This window comes from Mirounga leonina, unplaced genomic scaffold, assembly GCF_011800145.1.
Source record: "Mirounga leonina isolate KUSES-001 unplaced genomic scaffold, KU_Mleo_1.0 Mir_53, whole genome shotgun sequence".
NCBI classification, from domain to species: Eukaryota; Metazoa; Chordata; class Mammalia; order Carnivora; family Phocidae; genus Mirounga; species Mirounga leonina.
In genome coordinates this window covers 32,771,448-32,786,047 of record NW_023270807.1, presented here as the reverse complement: position 1 = coordinate 32,786,047, position 14,600 = coordinate 32,771,448, and positions in this window count along the sequence as shown.

The window sequence follows — 14,600 nt, the reverse complement described above, 5'->3', positions numbered from 1 at the left end:
AATAAATCAGAGAAAGATAATTGTATAATTTTAGAATTAACACTATATTCTTATTGATTAGCAAGGTTGTTAATATATGTGATCACAAAGATCTCAGATTTAAATTATCTAGATAGAAAATGGGAGTGTTATAAAATATGTAAAATACTGTAAAAAAAAAAAACATTGATACAGAAACCTTGGTTTTCTCCTAGGATGTGATTTTTCCCCATTGTTTCACTATGTAATAATCATTGCATTATTTTAACATCAGTGCACTCAAGAAATACCAAGATTCCAGCTGTAAACAAGTTGTTTGGGTGATTAATGGCACATATTTGAAGGAAATAAAGATGAATGCCTAAAAATCTAAATATCATTCTCTAAATGTCTAAAAACATCATTCTATAAATGCAAAATAATTTAAACAGAAAATCACTGACGACATTCTTACCTATTAGTAAGTATTTGTTGATCACTTGCTATAAATAAGATACATAGCAAGATGCTAAATGATCAGTAATGGTAGAATGCAGAGAAATCTTTGTAACTGGCACAGTACCTCATTTATTTCTATTTTGTATTTTTCCTTCCTCCATCCCCAAAGTGGTCAGAAGCTAGAAGACAATTCTACCTTTTTTCCTGGCTATTCTTTTCAAAGTTTAGGCTAGATTTGCCTAGAGCCCGAGGGGTTGGGAGCTAGTGCTTTGAGATTTCAAGAGCCTACGTGTTAGGAAGGAAGGAAGGTAAGAGCTTTCCCTAAGATGAAGGGAGGGCAGAGACTAGGGTAGTTTGCACATAGCACTCTAAAATGGAGAACTGCTTTGGGATGTGCATACAATAGTGAGAAGGCATGAGTACTGAAAAACAGTAAGAACGGCCTATGTGTTCCTTCCCAACCTTGACACAGAACACATAAAACAGAGCACAATAAAGTCCCCATGAAATTAGTGGCATGAGATTAAAGCCAGGAGAGCTTTTCTGAGAAGGTCAGGTTGTTTAAGTGCCTCCAATAGCCCTGGGGGTGTCCAGGAAAAAGACCTGACAATGAATGAAATTAAACATTTTGCTAGTGAACAGGTTGGATGGAGGCTTGCTTTAAAAGATTTTGGCATCACCCTCTATTGTCAAAAAATTCACACTAACCTCAACTCTAAAGCACAGTTCTTTATTCCAAGGAAGGTACAGTCGACTTAGGAGTAAGTTATATGTAAACATAAATTAACAGTTTAGGGCAACATACACCATGTGACAAGGAATGGAAGTAAATAGTTCGCTAGAGAGTAATAGTTCTGGGTAAAATAATCAGGGAGATTTCTTTGGTGTAGCTAGTCAAAAACATTTTTTAGATGATTTACAACTTGGACTGTTTACTGAATACTAAAAGTACAGTACATGGTAATGTTAGTAGAACTACTAAAGCAAAGAAATATGAAAGCATGCTAAGATAATAACAACACGATTGTGAATGCTCTCAAAGTTCTCAAAAATGTAAGCTGAAATTATCTTTTAGTGTCTTTGCATATCAACAAATAAACACCCAGTTTTTATGTTCTAATGAATGATAGCCCAATAAACACACATAACTGACTATAGGGACATATGTGCAGTTAAAAAATGATTTCTTGGCCCCAAAACACAGTTGTCCCCTTCTTAATGAAACTGTCTCTCTGATTCTACTAACAGAGGAGCAGTAAAATTCCACTGCATTCCGGTGGTGACTAATTTTTTATAATGATGCTTGGAAATAACAGTCCCTTGTATTAGAGTTGAGTTGGAAATAACATCACAGTCTTTTAGGCAAAAAGATGAAGTTATGGAATTTGGTGCTACAAAATTGCTGGAAGGGGCACAGAAGTGGGTTCTTAGCCTGATTTCCAGGAAGGATCCCTAAAACAAAAGCATGAACCAACTACTCAAAGTTCCTCAATCAGGAAGTTGCAGGATCAGAAAGCCATTGCCAAAATTGCTGGCGTTAGAATCCCACCACGTCAGCTGATGCATTAGGATCTGGAAACCCCCACCACAGCCACTCTGAGCCTGCCAGAGAGACCAGCAAAATGGTTGCCACGCATGCTGTGCTTGGCCCTCCATTCAATTCCATTTCAACTCGTCTCATACAAGCACATCTGACTGGTGGAACCTAAACCACATCAGGAATTCTAGCTGCAAGAGAATCTGTGAAATTTAGTTTTGAGATTTCTGGCTTCTGCCTAAACTCCCTAGGAAGACTCTGGGACAGATGTTGTGAGAGTCAGTCCTCTACTTCAGCTACAATCCTCTGATTCATGTCAAATTTCTTAATTCCTTCCACTGCGCTTGAAGTGAGCAATAGACAGCAAATCAAAGTAAAACTCAGACTCATATACAAGGGCACATACACAAAAAACAAACCAAAAAACCCTTTTGTAGTGATTAGATGCATAGCACAAATCTACCACCTGTGGTGAAGACTCTTACTATTCTTCACTTGGATTATTTTGTCAACTTTTTAAACTAGGCTCTGGCCAGTGGATTTCCTCACTAGTTCATCTTTCATATGATCTGAATGATCTTCCTAACAAAGTGAACCGATTATGTCAATCCATTGCTAAAACAGCATTTGCAAGATACAGTCCGGTTCCTCATCCTGGGGCGATTCTCCCTTTGCTCCCACTTACTTATCTATCAGCATCTCTCACAAGCATTTCTCATAGATTGTATACCTACCATTGTATCAAACACAGTACTCCTAGGCTTACAAACATCAATTCGACAAACATTTATTGAGCTTCAACTACTTGAGTCTCTAGGGGGTACAAAGAAAACAACAAACAACGTAAGAGGATACTGAGTTTTACTTATTTTATTGCTTTATTCAAGGCTTTTTGGTAAGTGCCAGAAAATGGTCTTTTTCTTTTGTATATGGGGAATATGTGCCCACATTAGAGACTGATTTTTTCTTTTCAAAGCCTAATGTAATTTAACCTTAAACATAAAACTTGATTTGTCTTAACAAAATGTAACCTTCTAGGCCCTGTGCACAAAATTAAGGAAGGTTTATGATATGCTCTTATTGACTAAATAGATTTTTGTTGCTTAGAGGAACAATTAGTCTTGGTTAAAATGTGTTAATGTATTTTTGTGGTTTTTCAGATTATATTATACATATATTCTTATTTTATTTTTTAAAGATTTTATTTATATATATATATATATTTATTTATTTATTTAAGAGAGAGAGAGAGAGCACACAAGTTGGGGGGGGAGATAGAGGCAGAGGGAGAGGGAGAGCCTGACACAAGGTTCGATCCCAGGACCCTGGGATCATGACCTGAGTTGAAGGCAGATGCTTAACCGACTGAGCCACCCAGGTGTCCCACATGTACTCTTATTTTAAATATAAGTTGTTTACAGGTGTTTGACATATATGTAAAATATTCTTCAAAAGGAACTTATTTTAATTGTACATTTGTGTAATACAGGTGAAATCACTTTTACAAGTGTTTTCCTTTCAGTCTTGAACTTCCTAATGCAACCTCAACCCTTACCAAGTATTATAGAACTTTAACTTATCAATAATTTGTTAACCTAAATTTACTTAAGTTCATTTTCCACTTAACATCAATCTGTAGGAATACAAGATGCTATTTCTCCATATGACCATGTTAGCTTTCTTTGGAATTTCACTTTTGTTTTCTCCTTCAACCCTTGTGAAACATACCTGAAATTTAAGAAATCAAGTTGTACAAGCTTGAAACCAAAGCTCCCTACTTCTTTGCTAGGACTTGGAGTTCATTACTTTGGAATGATTCAAACTCCATTCTCAGAATGAGAAAAGATAAAGGAAAGATTCCAAAACCCAATTTTAAATGAAAATATTTAGGAAAATAAGAAACCAAAGAAGAGGCACTTTGAAAATCATTATGCACAGTTTTTCTCATTTTATAAATGAGAAAACTTGGACCCATTACTTTAAGTTACTTACAGAAGGTTGTAAAACTAGTTTGTGATAATTAGGTCCTCTATTTTCAACTTTCCACTACACTTTCCTATCTTCAGAATACTCACTTGAATATGGCTAAAGGAATGAAAAGTTGATTTGTGAAGGATGTTTCCTTGGTGTTCTTAAACTGCATCGAAATTATCTAGGGGACTTTGTTAAAATGCAAGTTCTTGGACTAACCAGGGCTTCTGATTTAGTAGATATGGGATAAATTCCAGGACCCTGACTTTTTAAAGGTCAACCCGGGTGATCCTGGTGTAGATTATCTGGGGACTGTAGTATAGTAGAGATCCATACGTTAAGGTTAAATTTGAAAATGAAGGCATTTTTTTCATACATCTTTCATCACACTTGATAAAATTAATCTTCATCACATAAATTTTAATAAGTGTAAAATTTGAGGGATAATCTATACAAAAATATGCTGAAAAATTTTAAAATTTTGCCATATAATTTAATTTGATGTCCACCATTTTTAAAAACTTACAATATTATGAATCACAGATATGTACATGTTAGTATTTGTAGGCTTTTTAAACGATCATAATAGGAGTTAGGAGGAGGGAGGGATAAATAAATGAGGCACAGAGGATTTTTAGGGCAGTGAAACTACTCTGTATGATACTACAATGGCGGATACATGCCATTACACATTTGTCCAAACCCATGGAATGTGCAACACCAAGAATGAACCTTAATGTAAACTATGGACTTTGGGCGGTAATGGTGTGTCAGTGTAAGTTCATCAATTGTAGCAAATGTGCCCCTCTGGTGGGGGATTTGGATAATGGGAGAGGCTGTGCATGTGTGGGGCAGCGGGTATACAGGAAATCTTCCTCTTTTTTTAAATTTTATTATGTTATGTTAATCACCATACATTACATCGTTAGTTTTTTTTTTTTTAAAGATTTTATTTATTTATTTGAGAGAGAGAGAGAACACTTGAGAGGGGATAGGGTCAGAGGACGAAGCAGACTCCCTGCCGAGCAGGAAGCCCGAAGCGGGACTCGATCCAGGGACTCCAGGATCATGACCTGAGCCGAAGGCAGTCGCTTAACCAACTGAGCCACCCAGGCGCCCTGATACATGTCTTTCTCTGATTGACTTAGGAAATCTTCCTCTCATTTGTGCTGTGAACCTAAAGCTGCTCTAAAAATAAAGTCTATAAAAAAACAATTGCTGTAAAAAAAGGCTATAATATATATATTATATATATAAATGTTATATTTATATATAATATTATGTATTTCCTAAACGTTTCAGTAATTCATAAATTTACCTCAGATATTACTGAATAATTTTTAAAATTACTACAGTTGAAAAAATTATTTTTCCATTTGTGTCTAAAACCATTTTTAGTCTGTAGTTTAACAGTATACTTTTTACTTATTACAAATGTCCAGCAGATGGCACTAAAGATTTTAATTTTGACACTGAATTCTTAAATAGTTATTTAATTTTATTTAAAATATCTAATGTGCTAAATAAAATTGGTTGAATCAGCAGGGGGTATAACTTTTTAGAAAAAAATGTGTTTTCGGAGGTAGCTGAAAAAGAACAAAAAAGAAATTTATAAAGTGTTGTTTCTGCTCTTTTGCAGAGGACCATCATTCTATGTGCCCTTTAAAAAATTATATATTAAAGGTTTTGTCAGATATTTTTCTTTTCTTTTTTTTGTCTTCCATTTAGCACTGTTAAAGATGTAGTTCATCCAATCAGCATCCAACAGTGTTCTGAAAGCAAAATAAGAGCATAGCTGATGATTAGCTATTAGTGTTTTATAGCCTGTTACTTCAGTCAAGCATTTATTTTTAATTCCGTTTTCAATTTACCATAGGAGGCCACTCCTGAGTAAGCATTAAAGAAGACATCTCAGGACACAGAGGCCCACTAGCACATTTAAATTTTTGCTCCACTTCATCTCCCAGAATGCACCTTCACTGTGCTTCTGGGTGTTGGGAGGCACCTCATGTGAAGAAGATTTGTGTGTTAGTCCTTAATAGATGGCTTCTAAATTATGGAATAATAGCATTGCTTTCTAATATTCGAGATCTATCAGAGGTCTAAAACTGAAAATTGGCACAGGAGGGAGTCATTTTATTTTTTATTTATTTTTTTTAAGGATTTTATTTATTTATTTGACAGAGAGAGACGCAGCGAGAGAGGGAACACAAGCAGGGGGAGTGGGAGAGGGAGAAGCAGGCTTCCCGCGGAGCAGGGAGCTCGATGCGGGGCTTGATCCCAGGACCCTGGGATCATGACCTGAGCCAAAGTCAGATGCTTAACAACTGAGCCACCCAGGTGCCCCTGGAGGGAGTCATTTTAATACTTTGACAAGCAGGTTATCTCACTCAGCACAGTTCAAGAGAAGAAAATCAAGTGAAAAGAACAGAAACTGTAAAGTAGCATGTCAAGTAGGAATGAAATTTTAGAAAGAAATGAAGTTAGTTTTTAAGAAAATACTCTAATCGGTAATGTTGATGCTACCTGCATCATAGATATGAAATTGATCGATATTAAATACATCTAATTACATTCCACATGAACTTGCCCAGAATGTGTCATTTGATCATGTTAACTGACTTAATGAAGGGCAATTTTGAAGAAGGTGGTGCCTACACATATGATAAAGCCAAAGCGTTAGGTACTCAATTCAGGCCTGTACATCACACTGTAAACGTTATCTTTCTGTATTCTTGACTATTTTCACCAGACTTGCTATGTTTTATTACTGTGGGGAAGGGAAAAAATAAACTCATTTCACAATTGCTTTCTAGAAGGGATTAAATATAAAAATTTAAGTCCATGACCACGAGGCTATTATTTAAACTCTATTCTTCAGTTTCCTCATTTACAAATTGGTGATAATAACAGCAGCTTCACAGGATTTGGGGGAGGGTTAATTGAGATGATCAACGTGAAGTGCTTAGTACAGTGTCTAGCACATGGTAAAAACTCAATGTTAGCTATTATTATTATACATACACATAGATAATACATGAGAAAACAAAGTACTTTGCTTTTAAGTTTTCGAGTACACTTGGCTGATAACTTTGGGAAGCAGCTATGACTGGCCAGATTTCTTGGCATATAGGTATTAGTATGAGTGACTTAGATCATCTATCAATCGACCGTGGATAAAGAGCATAAAGGTCATCTTACAAGATGCAAGTCATAGAGAAAGGTGAGCCTGCCGGCATTGTTTGTTTCATGGGAAGTCCAGAAGATACATCCACTGGGGGGAGCACACATAATTTTGTCTGAAGTTCTTTTCAACATTTTTTAATGGTTGTTGCTAACTTGTATAAAGAGAAAGGAAAAAAAAAGGGAGGCTCTAAAATCTGATATTTTAAAAAAAGACTATTTTCATTTAAGGTACTTTGAACTGAGTAATACAGACTGCCTAAATCACAAGTATTCTCAGTGCTCTGAAATGGTGGATGAAGGAATGATATATAGAAAACTTCTAACATGTCAGAAAGTTGTGTTCCCTTTTACTTTTAATATCTAATAAATTTATGCACATTGGATGTATTCTCATTAGTGAGTTAACCAAGTTTTGCTGCTCGTTCATTTGAATGATAAAATATAATCTGGGATGTGGAGGCGAAAGGGGACCTTTCAGTGTAACTTGGACAAAGAATCACTATCTTACATTTGTAATATTTGATCAGAATAATTCCTTTAAAATGTGAATAGACCCATGAAGCTCTGTAAGCTGCTCTGTTTCCAAGAAATCAGAGCCATAAGGGGGAAACAAGAAGTGCAATGTTCCCTAATTTGCAGGCATCTGATGACTCTGTCCCCATGGACCGATCCTTCAGTTGGTCAAGCTTAGTGCTTCCCCATCCCAGCTACCAGTCTCGCTACTGGACCACCAGTAATATCCCTGTCTTGTTTGGTCAAAGGTGCTATCTCATCTATTTATGCCTAGAGAGCGGGGTAATGAAGACATGTCAACCCTCCTCCAGGTGGAGAAAGGAAATGTTTTACCGTCTTCTTGCCCCCAGGAACTAAGGGTCCTAACATATTTCTTTGGTTTGGGGTTTAATCCACATGTGTAGCAATACTTGAGAAGGCAGCAGAGCCCAAGGGTTCTGGGGCCAAATATCCTTTCCTGAGTTCTTTTTACTAGCTTTTGTGGGCTGGCAAGTTATTTAACACTCTAATACTCTACTTTTTCATCTCTGAAATAGAGATGGTAATACCTACCTATTTACAGGATTGTTGTGGGGATTAAAATAGCTAATACATGTAAAGCACTTAGGTATGGATGTTACTAAGTACTCTGTAAAACATTAGCTATTTTTTATAATGTACAGAGGAAATACTGAAAGAAAATCAGATAAAGCATCTGTTTTTGTTCTGGGCCATCTAACATTATTTAATTGCAATATGTAAGTAGGGTTTAGAATTATGAAATAAAGTATCTAGGTTGAGTTCAGATTTTTAAAAGCAGCTCCAGCAAATACCCTACTTTTAAAGCCTGAATTAAATATCTGAGGACTAAGAAATGTATTCCAAAAAGGTTTCCTCTTTTTCATTTTTTAAAAGCAGAGAAATACAAGCTTCCTGAATTTCACTTGCACAGTATACTGAATTAGTCAGCCATCATTAGGTACAATATTTTCTAAGCCATTCTGGAGTACTTTCAAGACAAATGACAAGATGTAATTTCCTTCCCATTATATTTGCTAATGGTGACAACTGTTTTCATCCTTTAATTAAAATACATTGTTAATATGCATTTAAGACCTAACTATCATCTAAATAATATAACAGGTGTTGTAAATAACTTAAGTTCTTTTATGCCCTTGAAAGGGAGATCATAAAGCAGATAATTCCAATCGTTTTGCAAATGCACAAGCTAAATTTTCAGAAAATATAAGAAGACTTTTTAATCTACACAAATGTATTTGTACTCTGTATCTCTTCCATGTGACCCAGAACCCCTACCACTATTTAATCAGCTCCAGACAACATCTCCTACCCTCACCAGCCACTGCCTGAGAATAATCAAGTCTATTTTTAAAACTTACCATCTTATGTTATATTTAGATACTAAAAATGTGTCATAATCAGCTTTCAATAATCACGGTGCACACAAAGCTAGAAATAGTCCATTTTACCTTTTCTAATATTGTATTATCTATGAGAAACTTTGAATAATATCAAGGTACTTTAAGTTTGAACTGCATTTAATTCAATTGAATATGCTAGAATCCTGGACCAGAAAATGTTGACGTTTTTGTCACTGTAATGATCTATCCAATTAAGCACGATCTAATTCCAGCTCAATAATCTGATCAATTTTGCAGCAATCGGTCAAAAAGAGAATGGTTTGCTACTGTGATGGTCCCAAGTTTATAATGGTTTGCCAACAGCAATATGAATTCAGTGGAAGCCGTACTTCAAATTTTGAATTTTGATCTTTTCCTAGGCTAGCAATGTGCAGTAATGTACTTGCTCATGATGCTGGGCACTGGGAGCAAGCTACAGCTCCCAGCCTACCATGCAATCATGAGAGTAAACAACTGATACACTTACAACCATTCTGCGCCCAAACCACCATTCTGTTTTTCACTTTCAGTAGAGTATTCAGGAAATTACATGAGATATTATTCTACCTTATTATAAAATTGACTTTTTGTTAGATGATTTTGCCCAGCTGCAGGCTAATGTAAGTTTCTGAGCATGTTTAGGTAGGCTAGGCTAAGCTATGGTGTTCTGTAGGTTACGTGTATTAAATGAATTTTTGACTTAACAATATTTTCAACTGATGATGAGTTCATTGGGATATAATCCTATTGTAAACTGAGGAAGATCTGTGTTTCACTTAGAACTAACACCCTATTTCAGACTTAGGTTATTGTTGTTGTTATTTCTCTTGAGCATTTGATTAATCTCTTCTGATAGATCATCTTAAACTTAAAACCTGGGTCCTATCATCTCTTACCCAACTTAGTAACTCCTGTATCAAGTCCTACAGAACAGGCAATCAATACATATCTAGAGTTTCATTCAGAATCTGTTCAGTGGAGTGGCTCAGAAAGACATGTTGTCAGTCCTTAAGAAGAATCTACTCCTTCCCCTTCTCATTAAGTTGCACTGTCCTTTGCCCCTCTTAGGGTTAAACCTAGTAGCCTAACTGAAAATATTGTAGCTACGCAGAGCGAACTTTGTATTTTACCATCATCTGAGAATTCTGAATGCTAAGTAATGTTACGGTCACTATTGATTTCCCTGCTTTTCAAAGTATAAATGGGGAAGTCAGGGAAGGCCTGACTGAGATGGTGAAATTTGAGCTGACCTGAGGGAGGTGAGAGAACAAGTCACTAAGCGTGGACTTGGCAGAGGGAACAGCAAGGGTGGAGGCCTGAATGGGAGCCTGTCTGGCGGGTGTAAGGAAAAGCCAGTTGGCCAGCATGGCTGGACAGGCGTGAGCAAACAGTACAGTTGTGATGGGGGACATATGTAAGTCTCATAGTCATTGTAAGTATTTGGCTTTTCCTCTGGGTGAATGGGAAGCCACTGGAAGGGTTTGAATGGAGGAATCAGACAACTAGACTTATATTTTCACAGGATCCTCGTGGCTCCTGTGTTTGTAATAGGAGAAGGTGGGTTTGAAAGCAGAGACCACAGTCAGGAGGCCATGCAAGAGTCCAGGTTGGAGATGATAAAAGTCTGAACCAGAGCTCAGGGGATGGAGGTGGTAAGAAGTGCTTAGATGCTTCTTCTTCCTTTTATCTTGCTTTAAATCTTCCCCAAGCATGTGCAGGTAGGCATATTTTTATTTTCATGACTGTAATGTAGTTTCTTTTTCTTTTGAAACTGTTTCTCAGGGTGCATTTTTTACTTCATGCTGTATATCTTCTCTCACTATTGAAGACAATTATTGCCCAATCACACTAAATAAAGAGTCTTTGGCTTTCTCAGGCTGAGTGACACCAAAGAGAATGGCTCTGAAGGAATTACCATGTAATCAGGAGATGAAGTATGATGGTATGTTACCTCATAGTTAAAAATATCCAAATTTATTTGGTGCTCTGTTGGCATGATGGACAAAGTACCCCCCCTACCACCCACCTAACTTCTAAAATCTGGCACTTACTAAAGCATTGCGGTAGATCTGAACTCATGCACTAAATCATTTTTTTTTTTTAAGATTTTATTTATTTATTTGACAGAGAGAGACAGCAAGAGAGGGAACACAAGCAGGGGGAGTGGGAGAGGGAGAAGCAGGCTTCTCGCTGAGCAGGGAGCCTGATGTGGGGCTGGATCCCAGGACCCTGGGATCATAACCTGAGCCGAAGGCAGATGCTTAACGACTGAGCCACCCAGGCACCCCTAAATCATTTAAAAATTACCAGAAATTTCATTTATTTTATACATTCTATGAATAATGTGTAGACAATACATGGGAATCTCATGTGTGGAAATCTTACATTAATAGTGTTCCCTCGGCTCCTTTTCATCTCTTCTTGCTGTAGTGCTAAGCCCTAGTGGTCACTACTTTTGTGTCCAAGGCACAAATGAAAGTAGAGATTATATTAAATGGTTATTAGAATGCAGGTTCTATGAGGGAAAAAAAACAGCTCTAACTTTTAACATCTTTTTAAAATATTTTTTTTTTCTGTTGTGTTTGTGATAGATTTAATTTTCCCTTAGGTATTTATGGAAACCTAAACCGTGGTGTTCTGATAAAGCTGACTTCCTCGAACACATTAAATGCCTTATGTGGTGTGTGTATGTGTGTGTATGTGTATGTATGTGTGTATGTGTATGTTTTAAACCTTGTTAGATGACCCAGGATATAGCAGAGCCTCAAGATCTCCATTTTAATATCAGTTTTCCTTGTGCAATACTATAAATATAACTATAGAAGGAAGGAAAGGGTAATTTGTTGAGATGTTAAGGGAATGCTTCTCCGAATAATCCCTTACATCAGTTTGTTTGGTTTGGTTTTGATTTTGGTCTTATTTTATTTTTGCTTTTGCTTCTCCTAAGTCTAGGAGAAAACTTCTAATGGGGGTTCTCAGGAAACAGGTACTGGAATAAAGAAAGGGCTGTTAGAGCAACCTGTCCCAAATCCCTGTAACTCTCTATCTAGGCCCTAGTGAATCGAAACAGATGCCTTTGGCCATCACATAAGGGCAGCCAAGGTCTCAGATGTGGCACAAGAGAAGCAACAGAGCCTCTGCAGAGTGAGCTCTGGGCATGGTTGCTGCAGCCATGACCAGTTTGTAAGGACCTTCTTGCCAACAGGACGAGAACATTTTTCACAGTAAAAGAGCAATCTGCAGGGTGCCTGGGTGGCTCAGTTGGTTAAGCGTCTGCCTTTGGCTCAGGTCATGATCCCAGGGTCCTGGGATCGAGCCCTACATCGGGCTCTCTGCTCAGCAGGGAGTCTGCTTCTCCCTCGCCCTCTGCCCCTGCTCTCTTGTGCTTGCTCTTTCTCTCTCTAATAAATAAATAAAAATATTTTTAAAAAAGAGCAATCTGCAAGACAGACGACACATGAGATACTAGGAAATGGAACTGAGAAGAAAGAGCAAGAAATAAAGAAGGCTCAGTGTGACTACAGGTAAAGAGAGAGGTAACATTTCATATTAATTACTCACATCTAAAACCTGGTGTGTACAGTAGGTCTCCTGCCTAAAAATAATTTAAGCAGCCTGGCTAGGAGCATCGCTAATTTGTCTCTGTGTGCATCCTGCTGCTCACCTTTCTATAGAATCTGTGTAAGAAAAGATTTTTAAAGGCTACTTCAACCACATCATCCCAGCTTCACCAAGTGATTAGACTGCAGGCTTCACGTATAAATACTCTTGGCTTTAATGATAGACAAGTTATAGTCTTTAACAGATTACTTTCAAAACCCAGAGGTTTCTGGCTTTTGTTTTAGCTTTGAATACCCTGAGTAAATAGAAGTGCAAGGGCACAAGGCAAGTTGCTTATAAATTCTAAAAAACTCTGCTATCATCTAAGGCAAGACCACCCTCTTCCTTTCACTCCTAAATTCATGAAAGTCTGGAGAAATGTTTCATTCAGGGCCCCTGGTCAGCATCTTTTGGGTAAGGGCATTCCCACTAAAAAGAAGCCAGGGTTTGAACAAATTCTCTGCTAGTGACTTGCTGAGTGATATGGACAGGCAATATAGTCTGTCTGCTTTATTCTCCTCATCTGTGAATTGAGCATAAGAGTTGCTACCTCTTAGGATTGTAGAGGAGATTACCTAGTGCAATATTTGACACAGATCTAATGCTCAGTAAATCTCAGTTCTCTTCCACCACTTTCCCTTTCACAAGGTTTGCTCCTTATTCTGAGCAATTACAGGAAATGGCAGGAGAGTATAGTGGAGAGACTATTTAAAGTAAGAAGACCTGGACATCACATGCTAGGGAACTTCAGACATAGCCTCAGCACCTCTGAGCTGGGCTTCTTCATCCCCAGGAGAATGATAAAATTTGATCCTTTAGAGTCATCATCAGTTTGTAAACTCAACAAATAATGATTATCTACTACACGTCAGGTGCTGTTTGAGATGCCAGTGATATGTACAAGAACAAGTTAAGTCTCTGCTCACAGGAAACTCGCATTCAACTAAGGGAGGCAGGGGTTAAAACATACTCACAAAAGAATATCTAATAAAGTCAGGTAGCACTATGGGGTTTAATGACAAATAAGAGGCTAAAGAATAGAGTTGAGGGTGGGGGCAGGGTATGGTTACACAGATAGACTGGCCAGGTAAGACTGAGGGGGGAGTGGAGTTCTGAGGGATGTGGAGAAATGTGGCTGTCTATCTGGGGAAGAGGATTATTCCAGGCAGAAGGAGCAGGGAGTATAAGCACTGAACAGGAAAGAGCTTGAGTTGGGCCACACAGGGCAGGGTAGGGGAAGGATTGGAGACAAGGTCATAGTCACATGATGTCAGCAAGACCTTCAGAACCAAGGAGGGGACTTTGAGTTTTCTTCTGAATGGGGTGGGAGGCCACTGCTGGGTTTTGAGTGGCAAACTGACAGGATGAAGCTGAGAATTGAAAGGATCCCGGTATATATTGTTTGGAGAACAGAACCTAAGCAAGGTAGTCTGGGACAGAGGCAAGCTAGCTACATGGTTCTTTGATGGTGTGCTTCTGGTGGGGATGGCAAAGAAAAGTCAAATTAAAGATATGTTTAAAGCCATCACACCAATGTAAACTACTATTTTTGCAAGTTTCTGGAGCTTATTCCATCTTTAGTCACTTACTAGCTCTGTAACATAAAGCAAATTACTTAACCTCCTTAAAACTTGAGTGTCAGGGACTAAATGTTTGTATCTTCCTTATCTTCATATGTTGAAGCCCTAACCCTCAATGTAATGGTACTTGGAGGTGGAGCCTTTGGGAGGTAATTAGGTTTAGATGAGGTTCTCATGAGGGGGTTAATGCCCTTACAAAGAGAGGAAGAGAGACCAAAGCCCACTCTCTCTGCATTGTGAAGAAGTGAGAAGGCCACCATCTATAAGTCAGGAAGAGAGCCCTTACGGGAAAACCATGTCAGCCAGCACCTTAATCTTGGACTTCCAGCCTCCAGAACTGTGAGCAATAGATTCCTGTTATTTAAACCACCTAGTCTATGGCATTTTGTTATGGCA